Raw genomic sequence first — 23,254 nt, 5'->3', positions numbered from 1 at the left:
CTAAAGCTCAGGCAAGTTTAGCCAAGCAAATCAATGCAAGTTCATCTTTCAGTGTCAGCTGGCTGAGTTTTGGACTAGTGATGAATGCCTTGACTAGAAAGATGAAATGCTGGAATGCCAGCCAGTGCTCTGACAGCTACAGATGGTGCCAATTACTGCCAGTGGAGCCTGTCCTGCTGTGAGCCCAAGATGTCTGATTTGTGGCCACAGGAAAATGAAAAAGAGGCCTTCCAGCTGGGCTTGTCACCTGTCCTTTATTGTTCTTTAACCAAAATTGTAATTAAGTGTGAATGCCTCCTCCTTTCTTTCTTTTTTGGTGACATTAGCTGGGGACATTGAACATGAGAAGGAAGCAATGTTACTCATGTTAACTGCAGAGTCATGCTAATTGCCAAGCATATTTCAAAGCTGGAGTAGCTCACTAGAAAGCTGCCAGTTTTTTCACACCCAATTTCTAGTATTCAAACTGGAATATGAATAAAAGATAATGAAAATATCCAAAGCTTGTGATGTTCATTGAGCTGTGTATACACAAACATCATATAGTATATCATTTGAAGAAAGTGTTTCTGTTAGTATAATCACTTCTGTCCTGTGGAAGACTTTGGATATTGGATATTCCTGTTTTTAAGCTCTAGTAACAGATGATCCCAGAGTACATACTTGAAGTCTAATAGTCAGTTATACTCTATGGCTCCCTTTCGCTGAGTGTCTATGCTGCATTCAGACTTTGGAAACATCATCCCACAGTGATTCATGGGTATCTGCATCATCACTATAAGACTAAAATTTAATGTTTGTATTGTTCTAACTTATTTGTTGGTGCATATTCTTGTGAACCGGGTACTTGTGTGACACAGTTCATGTGTGGAGACCAGAGGACAACTTTCAGGAGTCAGCTCTCTCTGTCTATCATGTGGTATCTAGGGATCAAATTCAGGACATCAACCATGGCTTCAAGTACTTTTATGCAGGGAGCCATCTCTCCAGCCCAGAATCTAAAAGATTGTAGCATTATAAATATTAATTTTAACCCCAATGTTTTATTTATGATTTATAATTATTGTATACTAGTTATATAAAATAGCATTATAACTTTTCATATAGGAACACAGTGAGCTTTGATCGTATTCAACCTTCCAGACATCCTCTCCTCTCTCCCTTTCTCCTGCACCTGCTCCCTTCTTGCCTCCCAATAGTCTTCCCTCTGTTTTCATTTCTTAAAAATGCAGATCCAACATATGTTTGGAAAGGATAGTGATTATATTTCTGAATCTATCTTTTTCCACCTAGCATTATTATCCCCAGTTATACTCATTTTGTGAAAAATGGTGAAATACCAATCTCTGCTGTTGTGTATATATGGTATATATTACTTATCCATCCACTCAATGACAGAGTCTGGGAAAGTATTAGGTTAAGTGACCAAACTCTTTGACAGATATTACTACCCCATGTTTTCAAAGGTGATACAGAAACATGAAATACATTATTAAAGTCTAAAAAAACTGATTTGAGTACAATTCTTCAAACTCTAGGAATGTATGCAACCAGGAATAGAAAAACATTTCCTGACCTTATCATATAGTTTGAGAACAAAGTTTATTCAAACAATGATGAAAAAAGTAAAAAAGCTACTGACATCAGGCTGGGAGGTAAAGTTGAATGGCAATGGAAGACAGAAAGGCAACAGCAGTAGTGAATTGTTTAATTTTTTAATATTATTATTTGTAGCTAAGTCCTAGGTAATAGCCACAGTAAACTATAGTCATTCTGGTTCTCTAGAATGGAAAGTCACATGGAGTGTGGTGACCAGATGTCTGATACTTGAGTCAGGAAAAAGCATCTTGGTTACTACTGTTGATCCTATGGATGACAGTTGTCCCTTCTGAAGGACTCAACAGAAACCAATATATCCATGCCCACCAAAGAGTCCATTAGTACCTGGAAAATCCTTCAAATGCAGGATAGGGAAAGGAGATGCCAGTCCGGACTCCAATCCAAGGAGTTTGTGAGGAGTGTAAACTCACATGGCCTAATCATTTTTGTGCTCTGACTATCCACATGTTCATCTCTATTTAGTATGGATGAAAAGTGAATACTGAAATCCAATCTTATGGATAAGCAGAAATGAAGTGCTTGCCCTAGAAATACTTAGCTCACTAATGGTTGCTCTATAAGCACATTTTTACTTTTCTAACAATATTCTTTGATGAATTTTCAGTACATTTATTTATTTCCCCATTTTCTTTCTATTTTTTCTTACTTGACATAACTCACTTATTGTACTTCCACATTTGTATGTCTTTTGTCGTACATTTTCTCTTCTACATGGAATATGAGACAAAGTCAATCTGATGGTAGAAGAGAGACTAATGGAAAAGAGGCAAAAGTAATGGCAGAATCAATGTGATCTGAGTGTATTGATGCCTGAAGCAGAATCTATTGTTCTTTCTAAATTCATATGCCCCAATAAAATCATAAATATTTATCTTAGAAAGGTAGTTGGCTTCCGTTTTACATTTCTGTATGAGTAGTGTTCGACATTAATTTATGCTCTGGTCTTATGTCAGCACATGACCTGAACTCTTTCCAGGTACGAAGTGTCATGAGAGTCAGAGCTCACAAAGGAAGCATACTCTCTGAAAGACACCCATCATCTCTTTGAAAACCTAAAGTATCTCTAATGGTTAGGACCCTTCAAGCAGTACTGGTTGAGTCTTCAGTATAACCTTTCCTTGAGAAGAGATATTAAAGGCACTCTACTGTTTTCCTTTTCTCATTGCAATGCTGAGTTTTGAATTCTTGGCCTATCCCCTGCTTCAACATGAAAAAAGCTCCTGACATTGGAGAAAACCTAGCTGGTGAATGCTAGAATTCTAAAAAAAAGGCCCAGTTATACAAGGCTGATGTTTCTGCTGTAAGTATTCCTCAATTTTTGGTGTGAAGATCAATAGAGTCCTTCATAAGACATTTATATATTTAGATGGGGGATTGATGATATTGCTATTTTGGTAGATGCATACTTTAGAAGGACCACTGAGACAAGAAATAAGTTGTTAAACTATAAACTGCCAGAAACATAGCAACTATTCTTCATTGCTAAAATAGTTAATCACAGGCTCTAGCTAAGGGGAGGAATCAATGTAGGTATCCTTTGAAACACAGCTATTCTCCCAGCCTCGTCAAGTTTACTCTCCTGGGGCATTTCTCTTACAGTATGTAACAACTCCCTAGGTGTCAGTCTTCCCATGGATAGACTGACTTATAAATGAATTATCTGTTGTTTCCTGAACCAATTTTCATTTCCTGGCTATAAGGCTAGAGGAATAGAACTACTATAAACCATAGGCCATGGGCCCCAGCTCTTCTGTAGGGCTCGGGGAAGGAGACACTGAGCCATGTTATGCAACATTAAAACCAGGTGGGTACTTTTCTACTTTTCTTCTGCACAGTGTGTCTCGGACTTGGCACAAATTAGTGTGTTTGTCTTTCATTCCACTTGGCCACTAGCCATCATGGACACTCTATTTTCATTTTGAAATTTTACTTGGCAAATCCTTAAAAGTCACCAGAGAACTTTTCCTGAGTAATAAAAAGCAACTTTTATTGAAAACTAATTATTTTTCAGATGAATATGCCAGCTGTTGAAAATGCTCTAGTCACATTAAAGAATATTTTAATAATGTGCACACAGATACAGATTCACTAGTAAACTGCTTTTTAACAGTAGCTTATAAGTACCATATTCTACTATGCCTCTGAACTTCCTTCTTTTTAAGTCTAGAAATGTAATAAATGAAAAGGATGTACACTGTGTGAATAAATCACTTCTGTGGGAATGAGCACACATTGTAAAATTCATTATATAAATTTCAAGGGGGGATGTTAAGAAGTAAGACAGAAAAATCTATATTTGTTCACGAAGCAATTTTGAGATTCCAAGAGTGGGTTGAACCTAATGACGTCAGAGACTTGAACTACTATGCTTATGTTTGATCCTCCCTATGTGTCTAGATATCTGCCAGTTCCAGAATTCTAGTCATTGCGGTGTACGTGAAACCTGACGATTAATTAAAAACTGTCTTGTCCTCTAGAAATTACAACCTTGTGGGTTAAATTTTTAAAAATGGGTGTATTCAAAAATTTAAGCAAAGTAGAATTACCTATATGTAAAGCAAGTATTAAATGGTCCATTGGGTTAGTGAAGTGTACTCTACCTTCTGATAGAAAAGTCTAAAAGGTATAATAAAAGAGGCACCATTTGTGCTGGATTTTTGAAGATGGATGAAGATGACAATAATTGGTAAAATATTGACAGAGAACATTTTTTATTGAATAAACAGTAGTAAAGACACAAAAGAAAATATTGCATAGTCTACATGGAGAGTGTCAAAACAGATATGGCTACATGGAACAGGTGATGAAATACGTAAAGGTCACAGTGAACAGGTTATTGTTTGTTCAGTTTGTGAAAAGTAAATGCATTTATAATAGGTTTGTGAGGGAAAATAGTATATTCAAATATTTTAATTTTGGTAGAAAGCAGAGCAAGAACTAAAGAGGTAAAAGGGAAACAGATGGTATAATTGTTAATCTTGATTTTCAGTTCAATAGAATTTAGTACCACCCTACTGACATACTTTCTAGGGAGGTTTTTGTTATTTGTTTGTTTAGTTTACTTTGTTTGGGTTTCTTTGTTTGATTTGTTTTTATTTTGTTTTGTTTTGTTGTTGTTGTTGTTTTTGTTCTTTTGAGACAAGACTTCTCTGTGTAGCCTTGGCTGTCTTGGACTTCATTTGTAGACCAGGCTGGCCTCGAACTCACAGCAATCTGCCTGCCTCTGCCTCCCTGAGTGCTGGAATTACAGGCGTGCACTTCCAGGCATGCACCTCCGCACCTGGCTTCCAGAGAGTTTTGACTGAGGAGGAAAGACCCACTCTGAATGTATAAAGAATGACTACATAAGCTGGATTCCAACACTGTAAAGTGAAGAGCACAGATTAAATGAAGAGAAGAAACCAAGTTAAACACCAGCCTCTATTACATCTATGCTTTTGTCTATAGGTTCAGTGTGATCAAATACTTCATATTCAGCTTACCCACCATACCCAGAGTCACCCTCACTGCCACCTTCCACAATATAGTTTGATTATACCATTGACCATGTGAGTTAAAACCCCTCCTTGATTTTACCACAAGAACACTCAGAATAATTAACACAGAAAAAATGGTGTTATTATCCAGGATTCTACTCTGATAAGTCTGACCATACAGTTCTTATTCTTTTGAAAATGGTTTGCAGGATTAATATGGGATAGTGTGGATCGATGCGTAGAAAAGTCCAATAATCCTGGTGAGAGTTTAGAGAACTCCTTTTCTAAGTTCTTTTTTGGCAGAGGATATCTTAAGACAGCATTACATCAAGACTGTGGGATAGTTACTGCTCACTGTCCTAAGCTGTAGTAAGATAAAGTAGTAAAATATGAAGGAAAGAGCATAGTTGAGTTTAAAGAAGCAAAAAGGGTATGTGTAGAAAAGCAGCTATAACTTTTAGAGAGATTGGTACCAATTAAAGAGAAATCTTGTGTTTGACACTTTGTCCATTAGAAATTGCCTTGGGGTGCCACCCCACTCATTGAAAGCTACAGGTTATGAAAATATAAGTTTTTGTGGAAGGAGAGAACCTGAAATGAAACTTCTACTATAGAGCTCAGTCTCCGTGTGCCTTAGTCCTAACAGAACTGCTTGGGGAAGTATGTTCTCAGGTTGAGCTGCCAAGGTGAACAGAACTCAATATAAGTGCACTAGACAGGGTCTAGACTACATCTTGATCTGGCAATGCAACTTGAAAGCATCACCCCTACGTTCCTAGTTTTACAGGCATGCAAAATGCAAGAAGGAGGATGTCTCCAGGGGCTTGTATTAAGGCTCCAGAGAGCCTATAAAGCCAATCAATATATGACAGGGTCACTTTTCTAGAAGTTTCCAAGAGGGCACTCTATGAAGCTGTGAAGGTGAAGCCTAATTGCAGTAAGGACAGCAGGATGTGGCAGATGCCAGGATCATGGGATAACTACCAAGGAAAGCTAGAAACACAGTGTATCTGGACCAAGAGAGAGCAACTATGTGCTATAAATTGAAAAGCTAATGGGTAGGGTATATCTCTGGCTACTGAACTTTATAAAAATTCTAGATAATGGACACAGATCTCCAGGACTGAGTGTCTGTCCTGCTGCTTTTTAATCTTCCTTTGGCTGATCCTGTCCTGATAAGTCCTCATTTTGTACCATTTCAAACATGGATGTTTATTCTGTGCCATTATAATATGTCTTTTTTAATTTTATAAGAACTCACAGTTAGAAGGGTTCCCTGAGTCTCAGAACAGAATGAACTTTGAAATAGTGTTTTAAATGTTAAATACTGTAGTGACTTTTAAAATTGGACTGAATTCATTTTGCATAATGAGATAGCCACTACCCTTTGAAAACCAATAGTGTAGAGTTGTGATTTAAAAGTGATATACTTGAGTGTCATGTTGACAAGGGGCGGACGTTATAGTCTCGGTTGTTAATTTAATGTGTATTTAAAATAATCTTGGACACTCAACTCTTAAGATTTCTATGAATGTATTATCAGAAAATTCTGAGTGTAGACGTTTCATTTCCATGATTTGGACTCTGAAACTGAATAAAAAGAAGGAAGCTGTCTAAAGACAAACATTTCTCTGTCTTCTTGACTGTAGATACAATGTGATCACTTGCCTCATGGTCCTTTACTTCAGTTGTAGCTCTTTACAAATGCTGCACATTCTCCACCATATCTTCATGTGAGCTAAAATATCCTGTCTTCTTTTGTATGCTTTTATCTGATATTTGTCACTACCACCAAAAAGTAACTTACACAGATGGCTTAGGAGCTTTGATAGTAGTTCAGGTGAAGGATGACCTGGGCAAGAAAGGGGCATTAAAACAAATATCTGGGAAATCTAATCAATACAGAAAGTGATCTTGCTAATGCATACGAATAGGAGGGACGCACTTAACTGTTTTTATTGGCTTGGCTTGGCCAGAAAATTGTTTCAGCTCTCCACTTGGCTTTGACTATATCACAGTCATTGTATCGTTTGCATAAGTTGCTTAATATCTATAAGCTTCATTTTAACCAGCTGAAAAGAAGGGAAATAATTCTTGTTCCCACTGGTAATTGCCTCATAGGAATGCTTTATGCATTTGTATAAGTGCTAGCATATTCTTAGAATGAGATGATCATTAGTAAAGTTTCTAATATTTATCCTAAAGTGCTTCAAATCTTCTAGAAAGTCAATATGTTGAATTGCTAAATATTTTAAATACAAAAAGCATTCAAAATAATAAATTGGCAACAATTGCTAGTGGCTTTCCTTTTCTTACAAATTCTGTATGATCCATTTTCAGATTATTCATAAAGTTCATTTTATAAAACAACTACAATCTCCAAAGATGTTTTAAGAAACTTATTCAAGTTTTTACAATCGATTAGGATATATTGCCATAAACTCTGAACTTGTCCTTGTAAGTTCTTTCTATCTGTCTTTAGTTGGCAGTGGAAGGTAAGGAGTAGGTGAATGTAGCAATATCCGCCCCCATGGCTCAAGGGCTTAATGACAGAAACATGCTTAGTTTTTCAGAGTGATAATGCAAACTTAAAGGAATAAATGTCTTTAGCAAGTGATCTCATATTATTGTAAAGGACAAAATAGATAGGCTGAATTCACTTAAGATTTAGGTGATATTTTGTTTGAGGAAAGCATTCTACACTTCCTTTTATCCATCCCCCAAACAAGGCAAAAGTGTACTTTCATGATATTTAAATATTTTGTGACGTCCTGATGTGGACAGAAACAAAGCATGGCAAACATCTGGTGCTAGTTGGCAACTATTAGCAATGCCTAAAACAACAAAAATGACCAAATCCAGAAATAATGTTTGTTATGCCATCAACAAGTGAATAATTGAAACTATATCTATGACTTCAAACCAAGAGTTCACTTATTTCATTGTAGGAAAAATAACTTTGTGATTATTGTGTGGCCTTAGGAAGCCAAATGACAGCATAGAGGAGCTCCATTTAGGCTACTAATGCCTTGAGTCTTGAAATACTTTAGGGGAAGTATTCCAGTAGACAGGAAGAATCAAAAGATACAGGCAGGTTCCAGAGTTCATTATCTCAGGTCAGTGTTTCCTACAGATTTTTTTCAATAATACCACCTGGAGATAGAGCAATTCCTTGAGTACTCTATTATTTTCTGATGCTGGTCCACTTTATAAGATGCCCCAACAAGATTAGTTTGTCAGATTCCTTATATAACATCTGCAAAGTAGAGCTCTGCGGTCAGGGTGCACATGGCAGGCGCTGCCAGTACTCTGCCAAGGTATAGATGACTGACTGTGGTAAAAGACTCATCATAAAGAGCTAAACCGATGTAGCAGTACTTGACTTCAGAAAATGGGTAATTTTTTTAGGAATGTATTAATTATTTGAAAAATATAAAGGGATGATTATTTGGAACGTATTCTTTGGAAAGAGGAATATATTGTGAGCAGAGAATACACAGTTGTTTAGGTTAATAACCTGTCAGTAGAGGCAGGAAGACTTTTATAACACTGCGGACCAGTATTCTATTTAAGTAACACTCAGTGACATGTTTGTGGCTTCCTTTTTCTTGTGTATAAATAGAACTAGGTCAAAGCTATTTGATCTTTGGTCAAGAAGTTATCACTGACTCTGATTTAGAGATGTAATTAGTTTCCCATCACTGACTGTGGTCATCCTGAAAACAATTATGATAATTAGTATTATACCTATGAGGTTTTGTCTCAAGGTAAGGTTCATTGTTTTCTCCTATTAGTGAAATACTCAGAATAAATTAATAAAAGTAGCTAATTTTGACTACTCATGCAGCATATTGCCTGCCTACTTTAAATTATCTCTCAGAAGCATTTGGTTGTGAAAGAGTGAAATTGTCATTCATTTATTCATTAAATGTTTGTGATGCAACTCTCATATCTCCAGCACTGTCATCTTTGGAATTAAATACTATAAGAGTTTCTTCCCTAAACCATTATGTCTATGCCTAGTATGCTCGTCTTTGTTTTGTGCAATCATCCATTTCTCCATCCATCAATCTCTGTGTTGAGTACTAGAATTGGCCCCTTACACATCATAAACATTGTAAATACCCTGGAAATGGAGCTTAGTAACATTTTCTATGATACTTGACATGGAGCATATAGCATCACTTTAATGAAAAAGAAGGGAAAAACATTGTTAGCTAATATTTTCTCATAAGTTATCAAGGTCAATGCCGTACATCCTGGGCCTCCATGATTTGTATTTGTCTGTAGGGCATATTTGTTTTCTTTTGGGGTATTGCCAGTTAGTTACCATCTCATTGATGCACACTTTATCAAAATATATAATTAATGCATGGAAATTGTAGTTTTTAGATAGTCTCAATAGGCATAGTTAAACACTTTAATCTGACAGTTGGCTTGAGCAAATGTTTATTTGGGGGAGATACAAGTAGGCCATTTTATAGTACATGACCTATAACATGACAGGAAGAGAGAGACTAACATCTATCCAAGATATTTTCATGTGGTGGGCTGAGTTACAACAACAACAACAACAACAACAACAACAAAACTCTTCTCAGCTGGATTTCTGAATGACTTTTCAGGACATGCTATGGGACTAAAATCAAGGAAGAGGATGGATACTGTGGCCTCCCCTCACACCTTGTGGACATCCTAGGACAGTTCAATATAAATGAGAAGATAATGAGCAGTTTGCTTTTAGTGTTGCCTACTATTTCCATTCTTGTACCAGACACTGCTTTGGCTCTTGCACATGAGCTGTTGTATGAATGCAGTCTAACAATTTGTCCATACTTTGGGGACTAGAACCAAAAGAACAGCAGTAGGAAACTAGTCATTGGAAACAGAAGGAGAAAGGAAGGAACTTTCCAAGCAATCATTGACACTTTCTTTTTTTTTTAAATTTTCTTAAATTTTTTTAATTTTTAATTTTTTTAAGATCCATTTATTATGTATGCAGTGCCTTGCTTGCATGTACACCCTCAGGCCAGAAGAGGGCACCAGATCACATTATAGATGGTTGTGAGCCACCATGTGGTTGCTGGGAATTGAACTCAGGACCTCTGACACTTTCTTAGCATGTCATTTCACTTGAACTTTCAAAGAATTCTATAAAACAAGTGTTAATATTGTCCCACTGAAACAATAATCAGCCTTGTATCTAAAACTATGCAGTGAAAGATGGAGGCAAAATTCCATACCAAATCCTTGTTAATTCCACAGCCTTGTATTCCTAAAGAACTCTAATACACTAAAAACTATTTCAACATTACTTATGGACGCAAAGACACAGATAACAGTAACTGAATATGGACTGTTGGCTTGGCTTGGCTAGGCTGATCAGAACCATAATTTTTAATTAATTAATGCATTTATTTATTCACTTTACATCCTGTTTGCAGCCACATCCCTTCTTATCTACCTGTCCTACTATCTCTTCTTCTTCCCTTTAGCCTTCAGAAAACGGAAGACCCCCTTCCTATCCACCACAGATCATTAAGTCATATCAGGACTGAGCACGTCCTCTTCTCCTGTGGCCTAGCAAGGCAGTCTTACCAGAGGGAAGTAATAAAAATGCTAGCAACGTGAAACAAACAGGGAAACATACATATGTATATATATATATGTTTTGGCTATTTGTATTTGGCAGCCTTGAAGAAATGATCTTTTGTGATGAGGCTAAAATTCTGAATGCAAATCAATATCTGTCATATTTTGTTATTATAAACTTAAAACAGCTATCTAGACCTAAAAATATCTTAACCTCTAAACAACTAAGCTTAATCGTAAAACTAAACTATCTGGTCTTGAACCCCATTAGAGATTTGAGAAGGAATGAAATTAATTATGTAAGTATACAGGGAATGTAGATTAGCAACTTCCCAAATGAGAAGATGACAGAGACAGCTTGCTGCCTGAATAATCACCCAAAATTCTCTATAACAATAGAGCATCATTTTCAGCCTTCTGGCCCAATCTATCTGACAGACATATTTGTGAGGCAGGAACTATTGAGGACTTGCTTACCCTGTCTGGTCAGAGTTTGGTATTCTTCTTGCTGTACGTAGTTTATTGTATATTTGTGTAATAATATAAATATATGTCAAAAATATTTAATAAAAATTTGTAAAATAAATAAAATTTAAAAACTAGGAACAGAGTCCATGTCAGCATCATCTCCCACTCCCCTTTCTAGAGGACTCACATGAAGTCTGAGTTTCCCATTGGCTACAGCTGTTTAGGAGGCCTAGGGTCCATCCATGCATGGTCCTTGTTAGTGCTTCAGTCTCAGCAAGACCCTCTGGGCCCTGGCTAGTTGCCACTTTTGGTCTTCTTTGAGCTCCTGTCACCTCCAGGTTATTTTCTTCTTCCCTTCACTCTTCCACAAGACTTCTTCTGTATTGCACAATGTTTGGCTATGAGTCTCAGCATCTGTAGGTAGAGGTTTCAGAGGATAACTCTGCTAAGCTTCTGACTGCAAGCATAGCAGAGAATTGTTAATAGTGTCAGGAGTTGGCTCTCTCCCATGGGGTGGGTCTTGGGTTGGGTCAGGCATTGGTTGGACATTCCCTCAATCTCTGTTCTATCTGCTCTATCTTTATTACTGCACATCTTGTAGGCAGGGTGAGTTTTGTGTCTAAGTTTTGTGGGTGGGTTGGTGTTTCCAGGATGCTCACTAATAGCATTTTAGGATTTGCTGAGAGGGCTTGGTAGGTTTTTACAAGTCTAGCTTGGGGCTAGCCTAAGGTCCTGTGAGTACAAGCACTTGCCATACAAGCCTGGTGATACGAATCTAATCCCAGGAATTTCCAGTGGATAGAGAGAGCCAACTCCCAGCAGGTATCCTCTGCTCTGTTAGCATTTCAGAATTTATAAATCATGTGCATTTTTACTTCTTTGTGGTTTGCTTTTTATTAGGGTACATTAAGAAAATGTTGAGGATAAAGAACTTGGGTCAAACAGTTATTCAACTATATAGTCTATATTTTTTTAACTGACCAAAGGATTAGAAGATAAGAAAGTATTAGATTTTATTTTTTTTTCAGGTGACCCTACATTTTTACATTTATATAACGAATTCAATTAAATTGTACAAATAAGTGAGCAATGCAAATAAATGGTATGTTTTAATATATGTGAATTCACCAGGCTAGTCCCATATATTGTAAGCTATTAAGACAACTGCTCTATTGTCAGCCTTTTATATATTATGGTAGAGATGCTTACCAACAATGTTTACACAAAAACTTTGTGCAAGAACTAGTTTGTTCTGCTGGCAATGGGCAAAGAGACACCTGTAATGATATTGTTCTTATATCAGTCAGGGGCAGAAGAGATGGCGGTCCTTTGTTCATCCTAGCTTGATGCCTGGCTTGATGACCAAAGCTGTCTTATGCTTAAGACTCATAAAAATCAAGTCAGATCAAATCCAACAGCACAGCACAGGAAGAGGAAGACAGACAGAGACCTACAGACCACCATGCCACACACAGACCTGCCCTCCAGAAAATGACACAAGTGGGCTGTAGACATCCCCTTGCTGCCATGCCACTCAGCACAGCTGGAGGGGCCACAAGCTGCATGGGCACTCTACAGAAGGAACCGTGAAAATGTGGGAGTATGTGGTATCAGTTAGTAGAGAAAGAGAAGTGGAATAGCTTGAGCATTACGAAGAGAGATGGAACTGGAGGCTGGAGTAGAGAGGAGTGGCCTGTTATGAGAAGCCAGGCCCTCTATCTGGGGCCATGTCCCGAGTCTGTGGCTATGCAGGGGCAGTAGTGTGTGTGGATGTCCATTGCTCTTATTAGCTCTAAAGAACATGAAGATATCCCTGATCCTGTCAGCCACTGGAGACCACGTGGATACTCAGGGGCTGTGCATAACTGATATTGCCCCTCACTGGGTAAGGGGTTCTGGAGAGCTGGCCCAATCTTTCATATGTAACAGCATTCAAGGTGAGAGGACCCTGAACCTCACCTGGGCAGCAGCACAGTAGGGCTGACCCAAGCCGAGGGGGCAGAGGTGAGCCAGCCGCTAGGGTGAAAGCATGGGAGAGCAGGCCCCTCCACTCATCTGACATGAGATGGTGTGGATGTGTGTAGGGTGATGACCTCCTACAGCCCACACCCATCCCTTATTACCTGTGCTAGAGTCATGAGAACATGTGTAGAGGTTGCAGTACCCGGGATAGTGTGTTCTGCACCTCATCTGGGCATCACAGTAGAGCTGGCCCAGGTGGAGGGGCATAGGTGAGCTGGCCCAAGGGCAAGTATATAGGACAGCTGACCCTGCCTCCTGCTGATGGTGACATGGGGTGGCCTAGCAGGGACAGTGCTAGAGAGCTCTCCCTGGAGGTGTGGATAAGGGAGATCTGGTAGTCTGACCAGCTATCACCCAGGCCCAGTTCCAGGGCTCTGAATTGGCCCACTCCAAAATCAATATCATCTGTGAACACTTAGGAGGCATAAAAGGGCCAGTCCTGCTGTTCCAAAGCTACACAATCTCCACAACATAGGGCAGCAATAGGATAACCAGGAGGAGTCATGATGTGGATCCAATATTGACAGTGTTACAGAAGCTGGAAATCTTGAACCAGAAAATGACTCATTTTAATGAAGATTTGCAAGGAAATATGAATGGATAGAGAGATATACTGTGGGACACATTGTAACATATTACAGCTTCCATGATGAGATGTTTTCTATGCTTTGTTGTTTGTTTTATTGGGGGAGAATAAAAGTAAAAGACAGATATGAGGGGAGGAAGGGACTAGAGATGAGTGGGGCTGGAGTAAATGATGTGAAACTTGCAAAGAATCAATAAAAATTTGGCGAGGCCTAGGAGAGAACAGAAATTGGTGGTAGAGGGCATCTCTGAGACAAGGGAGGCTCCCAGGAACCTATGGACATGTCTCTAGATGAGACCTCTAGCAGTGGGTGATATGGAGCCTGTAGTTGTCACTTCCTGTAGCCAGGTGGGATTTCCAATGGAAGAGGGGGACACCAATCCACCCATAAAAGCTTTGACCCAAAATTTGTCTCATCTACAAGAAGTGTAGGGATAAAGATGGAGCAGAGATTGAGGGAATGGCAAACCAATGACTGGCCCAACTTGAAACCCACCCCATGGGAAAGAGCCAACCTCTGACACTATTAATGATACTCTGCTATGCTTGCAGACAGGAGCCTAGCAGAACTGTCCTCTGAGAGGCTTCATCCAGCAGCTGATGAAAACAGATGCAGAGACCCACAGCCAAACAATAGGCTGAGCTCAAGAAGTCTTATAGAAGAGTGGGAGGAAGGGCTGAGGAAACTGGAGGGGTCAAGGACACCACAAGAAAACCTACAGAATCAACTAACCTGGAAACATGGGGGCTCACAGAGACTGAACCACCAACCAAAAAAACATGAACAAGCTGGACCTAGACCCCCCTATACATATTTAGCAGATGTGCAGCTTGGTCATCATGTAGGTCTCCTAAATATGGGAGTAGAGACTCTCTGTTGACTGCCTTTGGATCCTTTTCTCCTAATTTGAGCTGTCTTGTCCGACCTCAGTGGGAGAGGATACACTTAGTCCTGATGCTACTTGAGGTGCCAGGGTGGGTAGGTATCCTTTCCCTGAGAAGGACAGGTAAGAATGATGTGGCTTGAGGGTAAGACTGGGAGAGAGGAGGGAGAGGGATCCAACTTTTTTAAAAAGAAAAAGAAACCAGTTTCTTGTTTCTGGCTGAAAAACAGACTTGTCAATGTCCTACCATACTCTTGTGCTTATGTTGTTGAAGGGGAAAGGAAACAAAATCAAGTTCTTTTAGTTCAATTAGTCCATTTTGTATCCATTCGTAGGAGGTATTGAAAATCATGTTTTGAGTGGAACAGAAAGCTCTAATGTTAAAGCAAGCATTACCCTTTTAGTTTGCTAGAGGCTGTTGCATGTTACAATGGAACCATCACTACATTGCTGTCAGAGTTCGCTGGGCTGCATTTTGGGGGCCTAGGAAATAAAATGAGGCCAAATTAACTTTACACATTACACTTTTAGTTCTAGCATTACACCATTAGACTAAGAACTATATTTACAGTGGAAAGGAAGAAAATTGGAGCTTATTCTTTCACAAAAAAGAATTTTTTTTTGCTTGTAAAATACTCATTTCTTTCATGAACTTTACATCATTCCATCTTTCTTCAGTCCATTAAAAGATTGGCTTGTGTGTTCTTCAAACCAATTCTCTAGCTTTAGAAAATTATTTAGATTCTGTTCTAGGCTTTACTTTATTCACTTATGCCAAACTTAGTTCTTCTGAATTTAATTTCCACCCCTTTCATTATTCCCTCCAATTTATTGTTTCTTGGCAGAGATTAGTCCTGCTCATCTGTTTACAGGTGTCTTTTTAGTCAGGAATTCTTGCCTGCAAATTGAAATTTACTTGTTCCCTTTAAATCTCATGTTAAGACTAATGACTAATATTTGTTTTTTAGCGTATACTTGAGTTTCCCCATAAACATTTTTAATCCTATGGACCTGAGAGAAGCAAATGGTGTTACATTATAGTGCTCCAGTTCAATTAATTGCTGTGTGAATGAGATGTTTTTCAAAGAGTAATGGTGTTTATCAGGCAAGAGCTATTCCATTTTAAATAATGGGCAGCAATTGATGCTCCTCAACTGCAACAATCAATGAAAGTGTAGACCTTAAAGCTCAAAGTCTCAATGTTTTGTTATATAAATACATAGAATAGCAGTGGTTATAACTAAAGTATAGTAAAGAAAGTCATGGAGAAAATGATCCCATACAACCCCACACCTACTACTGTTTTTTAAAAATATGTACAATAGTTTTGTTCTACATGTCTTGTTAAACAATGAAATAAAACTTAACTTATATTTGTGAGTATATCATGCTGGACTTCAATGAACATGATGAGTTTCCTCTTTTCTTTCTTTTTTTGCTTAAGTTTCATAGAAGGTTCTGAATTCATTCCCCTAGCTCAACAAATATAATAGAGAAAACACATAAATGAGAAAAGTGAGATCTTGAGTAAGATCTTTAAAAGAGGTTCTGAAGATCAGAATAAGATGTATTATATATTTCATTTAAAGTAAAGTCACAAATGGTGTCTGTCTCAAACAGATTTTCAACTCCTTACAGGCTAAAGTCATCTGTTAATGAACTGTAACTGCCAAATTTAGAGTGATTTTATTTGAAAGACCTTTTGAAGGGGATGGAAGCAAAAATGTATGTGTGCAAAATATAGAGGACGCATACTTGCATATGTTCTTAAGTTTCATGATGCTGAGGTTTCTGTATAAAAACAGCCTGAGAAATCATATCCCAAAGTTTTACATGGTAACAATGGTGTTAAGAACCCAAGAAGATTAGGAAGATTAGCTTCATCTGCTTTCATTTTGCCTTTTTCTACATAAGCTCATTCATTGCATTGAAATCCTTTCAAAGATACAAACAATAGGTATCAGCAAACCTGAATAGTAATATGTCCACTTTTGCTGTACAACCAGTGGTTGGTAGAACAAAGGATAAACCACTATCTCATAATTAAGTGCCTGTTTACTTTTTACTTTGTAACACAATTTTATTTTATATGATTGTTTACTTAAAAACACAGGCACACTGTAGGCAGAGATTTAAGATGTTCCAAAAGAGGAACATCTTAAAGTTAAGTAAGGAGAAATGTAAAGTGAAGTTGTCATAATTCAGATATAGCTACTACTAACATTTTAATTTATTTCTAGATGCATGTGTGAGTAGAAGATAAAAATTGATATTATTCTTGCAATGTTATCTTGCCTTTGATTTTCTTCCTAAACCATAGGTATTTCCCCATATTATTAGGTAGCCTTCAGAATAAAAAGTTAAACATACCAGTACTTTTCTCCAGATCATGCCACCTTTCTCAAGGAGTTCATCTATAATAGGTGACTATCTAAAATGGAAAAAATACACATAAGAACTCTCTAAGAGCTGTATATATTACAATTATATTGCCTTGTGGGGGACCAGATCCCATAGACAAGAAGATGGGAGCTGAAAAGAAAGAAAAGGAGATTTAGGAACATAGAGGGAGGACAGAAAAAAGCTAGATGATTGAACCTTCTCCTTAACTCAAGGCTTTAATTGTTACCTATAATAAAGGTTATGTCTAAGTCATGGTTATAGAATTTAGTATATTGATACAAAACATGGGCATGTCAAATAGTTAACACAAGAATATATAACCTAAGTCTAACAGATAGATATGGCTCTATCAATCCATGAGGTAAAATAGTTGAATAAGGTCTTCAAAAGCCTCAGCAACACACAGAATATGGCATTTAAAGCTGTTCTTACAATCCTAAATTTCTTCGACAAGTTATCTCCTGACAACACCCAGCCAACCTCAAAGAAGATGATGAGCATCAAAGAGCCTCCTTATGGACATGGCTTCAAAGGTGGCAAAATAGCCACTGGGCAAAATGTCCTCGATCCTGCGACAAACAGAATCTGCCTAAAAATGGGCTACTTAGTTGCAGGCAGAGTTGATGGTCACACTCTGCCAAGTCAGGGTAAGCAAGTCTTCAATAGTTCCTTCCCTGCGAACAAGTCTGGCAGAGATATTAGGAGAGAAAGCTGAAGATGAAGCTCCAACGTTATAAAGTGTTTTGGGTGACTGGTCAGGCAGTAAACTGTCTTAAATCAATTTACACATTTACGAAGCTGCTAACCCACACTGCTGGTTCACTCAGGAATTTAAGTATTTTCCTTCTCAAGTCTCTGAGGGGCATTGAAGACAAGATAGTATAGTTTTACAACCAAGCTTAGTTGGGTAGGGAGCAAGATCATTTTAGATAAAGATAAAGAAGTTAAGCTATTAGAGTTGAGATAGGATAAATATTGAATATCATTCGGAAATTTAGACCCAGCAAGACAGGAGAAACACCTACTTCAAATGAGACGAATGCAGATGGCCAAGTCACTATGAATGTAACATGTATAGAACTCATTATTCTTATGATTGTCTCATGGTTCTCCCTGCTGTATGTAGTTTGTCTTATACATGTGTAATAAAAAAAATTGTCAATAAAAACATAATTTTTTTTAAAAAGGAAATTTTTGTAAAAGAAGTTTCTATATATGTTAGGCTTTTATCTGACCATGCTTCTGTTTCTAACCCTAGACTTGTCCTGATCCCCTCTCATATGATTTCTTCCTTTTCTATATTTATGAGTTTTTTTCCTGCACATATGTCTCAGTACGACATGAATGAATAGTACCCACAGAAACTAGAAGAGGACATTGGATCATTTGGGACTAGAGATATAGATAATTGTGAGTCACAATGTGGTTTTTGGCAATTAAACCAGGGTACTTCAGAAAATCAGTCAGGGCTCTTAGCCATATTTCTAGATCTCCTAAAGTGTAATTTCTTTCTGTAGAGTTTGGATGCTACTCACTGAGAAAGGCAGGATTTAAGGACAAATTAAAATCACATAATACATACAGCTTCGACTTAAGATGCACAGAACATGCTAGCATTTCCCACAACGTTTCTACAATAGTTTAGGGAATGATGACTTTTGCGCCTGGCTTAATGCTTTCCTTATATGGCTTACTGTTCTGATAAATATTCTCATTAAAGCATCCCATGACCTCATTTGTATTAGATTTAAATTCATAGTTTTTTTTTATAAACATTCTATTCCGTGAGTAATAAGACACGAATCCTCCAGCAAAACTGCCAGGGTAAGAATGGGAAACAGAAAGATGTTCTTATCTCTATGAGCATTTATCCCATTCTTCTAGTTAGCATCAAAGTTATTTGACATAACCAAGAGTTGTCTGAGTGAGTATCCTTTGGGAGGTTGCCTCAGTCAGATTGACCTTTAGGTATGTCTGTGCAGGTTTTGTTTTGGTTTGGTTGGTCAGTTTTCTTTTTGTTTTCTGTTTTATCAGTCGAGTAGGAGGGCCCAGATCACTGTGGGTGACATTATCCCTGGAGAAGGGGTCCGGAGCTGTATAAGAAGCATGTCTGAGCAGAAGCTAGAGTGCACAAGACTAGCAGTGTGCCCTCATGCTGCTTAACTTCCCCCGGTGATGGATTGTGACATCAAAGTACCAGCCAAATAAATCCTTTCCTCTCAAAGTTGATTTTGGTCATGGTGTTTATCATAGCAACTGAAAGCAAACTAGAACATCCATCTATCTCAACTCAGGATTTATCTTAAAAGCTTATCTAGAAATTATCTAGAAGAAGTTATCTCGACATCTTACAAACATTATTATTTTCATGAGGCAATTTTACATGGATCAGCAATATATGCTTCTTTTATTTGGAATGTCCATTGGTTCAAAAAGGAAAGATTTTGGCATATTTTAAAAAGGGCCTCTTGAAACTGAAGACAGACTTTTTGTCCTCATGCCATTTAAAGAAAAGCAATGATTACTGATGTGAGGGCTGACACGCATGTTAATATTACGCTGCTCTAAAGACTGACAACCACACTGTATAACTGAAAAAGGACAAAGAAACATAAGCAAGCCAGTGAAGCCTGTCAATTTAAAAAAGGCAAGAAAAAAAGCATCAGTAGAACTTCCTACATTCTCAGTAGTGGCAATGCTCCAAGTAGCCACTGAGGAGTCGTGTTCTACTATATGGGTGTTTCAGTGGCCCTTCTCTTTCCTTCTTTGTATATTTGCTCTTGTTTGTGAAATGCAACTTTTTTCCTAGCTATGACTTAAAATTTCCTCTTTCAAACCTTTTTTAAATGACTATAGCATCATTTACTTTCATTTATGTACACACTATTTTGTGAGACTACGTACAAAATAACACATGTTGTAAATCCAAGAAGAATTTCTCCTCTTAGTTTTATAGTATTAATCAGAGTGTTGGATTCTCTAAAGGGGTGGATTCTCTAAAAGGATCAGTGTTCATCTTTTGGAGCATCATAAACCTCTGTCTACAGTGTTTAGCCAAGAATATTGACTTCCATAAAGGAATTACCAGAACCATACAAGTCATCCATCCATTCATTCTTACCTGTTCTTTCCTATATTGTGTAGAAGAGACAAGTTTATGAGCAATGGCAATATTATTCTCTCTAAGAGAGGGCCACCAGGATTCTGTGAGAAACCACCAAGAAGAAATATAGCAGCTAGGCTATTCTGGATCTTTCCCATTCTTAAAGACTGGAATCCCTTCAAGAAAATATCTTTCCTATCTTGGTGAGTGTAAAATTCTGAATGTGAATCAATATATCATATTTCATCTCTATCAACTTTTAAAACATCTATCTAGACCTAAAAACATCTTAAACCCTAAAGAACTAAGCTTCATTGTAAGACTAAACTATCTAGAGTTCAACCCAATCTGGGACTTGAGAAGGAATAAAATTAATTTTCTGAGTAAACTGGAAGTGCAGGTTAGCAGCTTGCCAAATGAGAAGATGACAACAGTTTGCTACCTGAACAGTCACCCAAAACTCTTCTATAATGTTGGAGCATCATCTTCAGTCTTTTGGGCCAGTCTATCTGACAGACATATTTGTGAGGCAGGAACTATTAAGAACTTGCTTACCCTGTCTTGGAAGAGTTTGGCAGTCAATTCTGCCTGCATCCAAGAGAATTCTGTCTGTAGCCAAAAAAGAGGACATTTTGCACAGTTGCTGGTTTCCGACATTGAAGCCATCTCCATAAAGAGGTTCTTTGATGTTTATCATCTTCTTTGAAGTAGGCTGTGTGCTGCCAGGAGTTAACCTGTCTATTGTAAAAGAATCATTAAAATAAAACAAACATTTTTAAATGCCATATTCCATAGGTCATTGAAGTTTGCCAAATTCAAATAGCTAAAACATTATGAATGTAATATTTATATAATTCCTGATGGTTTCATGGTTCTTCTTTCTGTATGTAGTTTATTGTATTTATGTATAATAATATAAATGTATATGTAAAAAAGAAAATAATAATTAAATAAGTATTCATAAAAACCTTTTAAAAAAAGACTGTAATGCCTCTCATTTCTAGACACTAATCAGAATTGGCATCCTATGAAACTATACCATAGCACAGAAATGGTAACAGACCGGCTCATCCTAAAAATAAAGATATTCAGTCTATGAATTCATTGACATGGTGGCAAAGAAGCAGAAGGACAAGTGATTTGTATTATAGACTGAAAGGATGCATTAAACATTGGTTGATCTTTCTGAGACAAAATATATATATATATATTTTTTTTTCAACTATGTCTTTCACTCTGATCCTGTGAATCCTACAAGACATCTTCCTGGTTCATACTCCCAGATACCAAGTATCAATAAAAACTGTTGCTAGCAAAACATGCAATACTCCTTAGGAACTCCTACGTGCTTTCCATTACATAGCTTAAATGACAATATTGCAGGAACCTTGAACTCAGAGTTCCTTGAACTCTGTCTGCCCCTTCACAGAACACTGCAAAGTTTTTTGTATTACTTTTTACATAACATGTATTAATCATTAGGCTTACCTGTCATTTTTACAACTGTATTTCAAAGCAAAATAATACTGTGTATCTCCTACAAGCTTGAAGATACATTTTTGAGTGAATCAAAGTAGTATACATTTCACACTCTAAAGGGCCGTATAAGATGCAGGTACAATCTTAAAAACTTATCTTAAATAAGAAAATTATTTTAGTTTGAGGCATAGATGAAAACAACACAATAAACCTTTATAACAAGACATTTACCTATCAAATACAAAGTTGACAGGTTTGGCTTTCTCTCTGCCTTTTAAAAGCCAGGGTCATTTCCCAGGTTTCTTATTTACAAGCTTTTTTACTTTTTTTCTTTCTGTTATTTTCATTAACAACAAAGACCTTAATATGATGCAACAGTGAGCTGTATTGGATCAACTAGAATCTTTTAGGTTCTCAAAGCATGGGCATTACATATTCAAAACAGGACCTAATGTTTCGGAGCTTCATATTCTACTATAATTATATGGTTCAATGCAAGTGATTATATCTCTTCTTCAGTAACGGACTGAAAAGTTTTGGTTTGCTGGTTCCCTCATAATTTACTGCCTAGGTATAATAGGCCAGTCTTGCGGAAAAAAAGATGATAAATGATGCTGGCTAGGATTCATAGATTTATTAAATTTCTATCAAACAGTGCAACAAAAAAAATCTGCTTAAGTTAGAAATGGGCTCAAATTTTTTAATCAAAATTCATGAGTCCTGATGCTTGGTTCAGTAGGTCCAAGGAAGGCTTGAATTGAAGACTGATTAAAGAAAATAAAAGGCTTATTTGAAGTAATTTTTCAATGACGGCTTTTAATTGGATGTTAAATCAAATTCTTATCTGCCTTTCTGCAGATAGCACATTATATAAAATACCGTTAGCGGCACCACCACTGTAACGGATACACTGAATAACAAGTGACTTCTCACTTTACACTAAGAAGGAAGAAGGCTTGTGGTTGTCAGCCTGTCAGAAATTAAGTATGTAAATAAATGCTTAAGTATATGAATATGAATATTGCCTACAGGAAGCCTGGAGTATTGCTGGGGAAAATACAAAGTTTTTGTTTTGTTTTGTTTTGTTTTAGTTCCCCTTTCAAGATTAACAAGTGCTCAGTGACCTTTAACACTTGGGTGAGGATGTGAGTGTGTTAGTATGTGATTTTCATGTCGTTTTGCCAGTGAGCTTGGCTGGAAGCTTCAATACTCAGAAGAGTGAATACTGCAGTCATTCTCTGATGTCCCTTTCTGCCACCCATGAATGTCACTTCATAAAAGCAATTTCATTAGCATTTCTTCATTTTCCAATATAAGCAATAAGTGTGCTCCTAGTAATCATAAGCACTTATCCATCCTTTACATAGTGTGGGTGCCATTCCTTGCTTCAGGCAAGACCTACCATGATTTTGGAGGTCAACTAAAGCACTCCAGAGAGGAAATGGAAACATTGTTGGAAACAACGATGTGCAGTCCTGGAAAAGTGCTTACTCTTGCAGGCCACAGAAGAGAGATGGTGGAACAAATTCATCTTTCATAGCTGACTGAGATGAGTATAGTTTGCAAGAGTTAATGGAACTTTTGTTAAATGCCGAGGTAACTCCCAGGATAGTGTTTACTG

General features: G+C 37.4%; 1 protein-coding gene across 5 annotated transcripts in view; it reads left to right on the top strand.

The window, feature by feature from the left end:
• Window positions 1–23,254, top strand: part of AFF2 (ALF transcription elongation factor 2) — a 483,479-nt gene that overhangs the window by 224,162 nt on the left and 236,063 nt on the right. The gene's annotated exons all lie outside the window — the stretch shown is intronic.

The sequence above is a fragment of the Acomys minous genome (assembly GCF_964271855.1).
Source record: "Acomys minous genome assembly, chromosome: 7".
NCBI lineage: Eukaryota > Metazoa > Chordata > Mammalia > Rodentia > Muridae > Acomys > Acomys minous.
The sequence above is the reverse complement of the archived record's forward strand: the minus strand, read 5'-3'. Positions and strand labels throughout refer to the sequence as shown.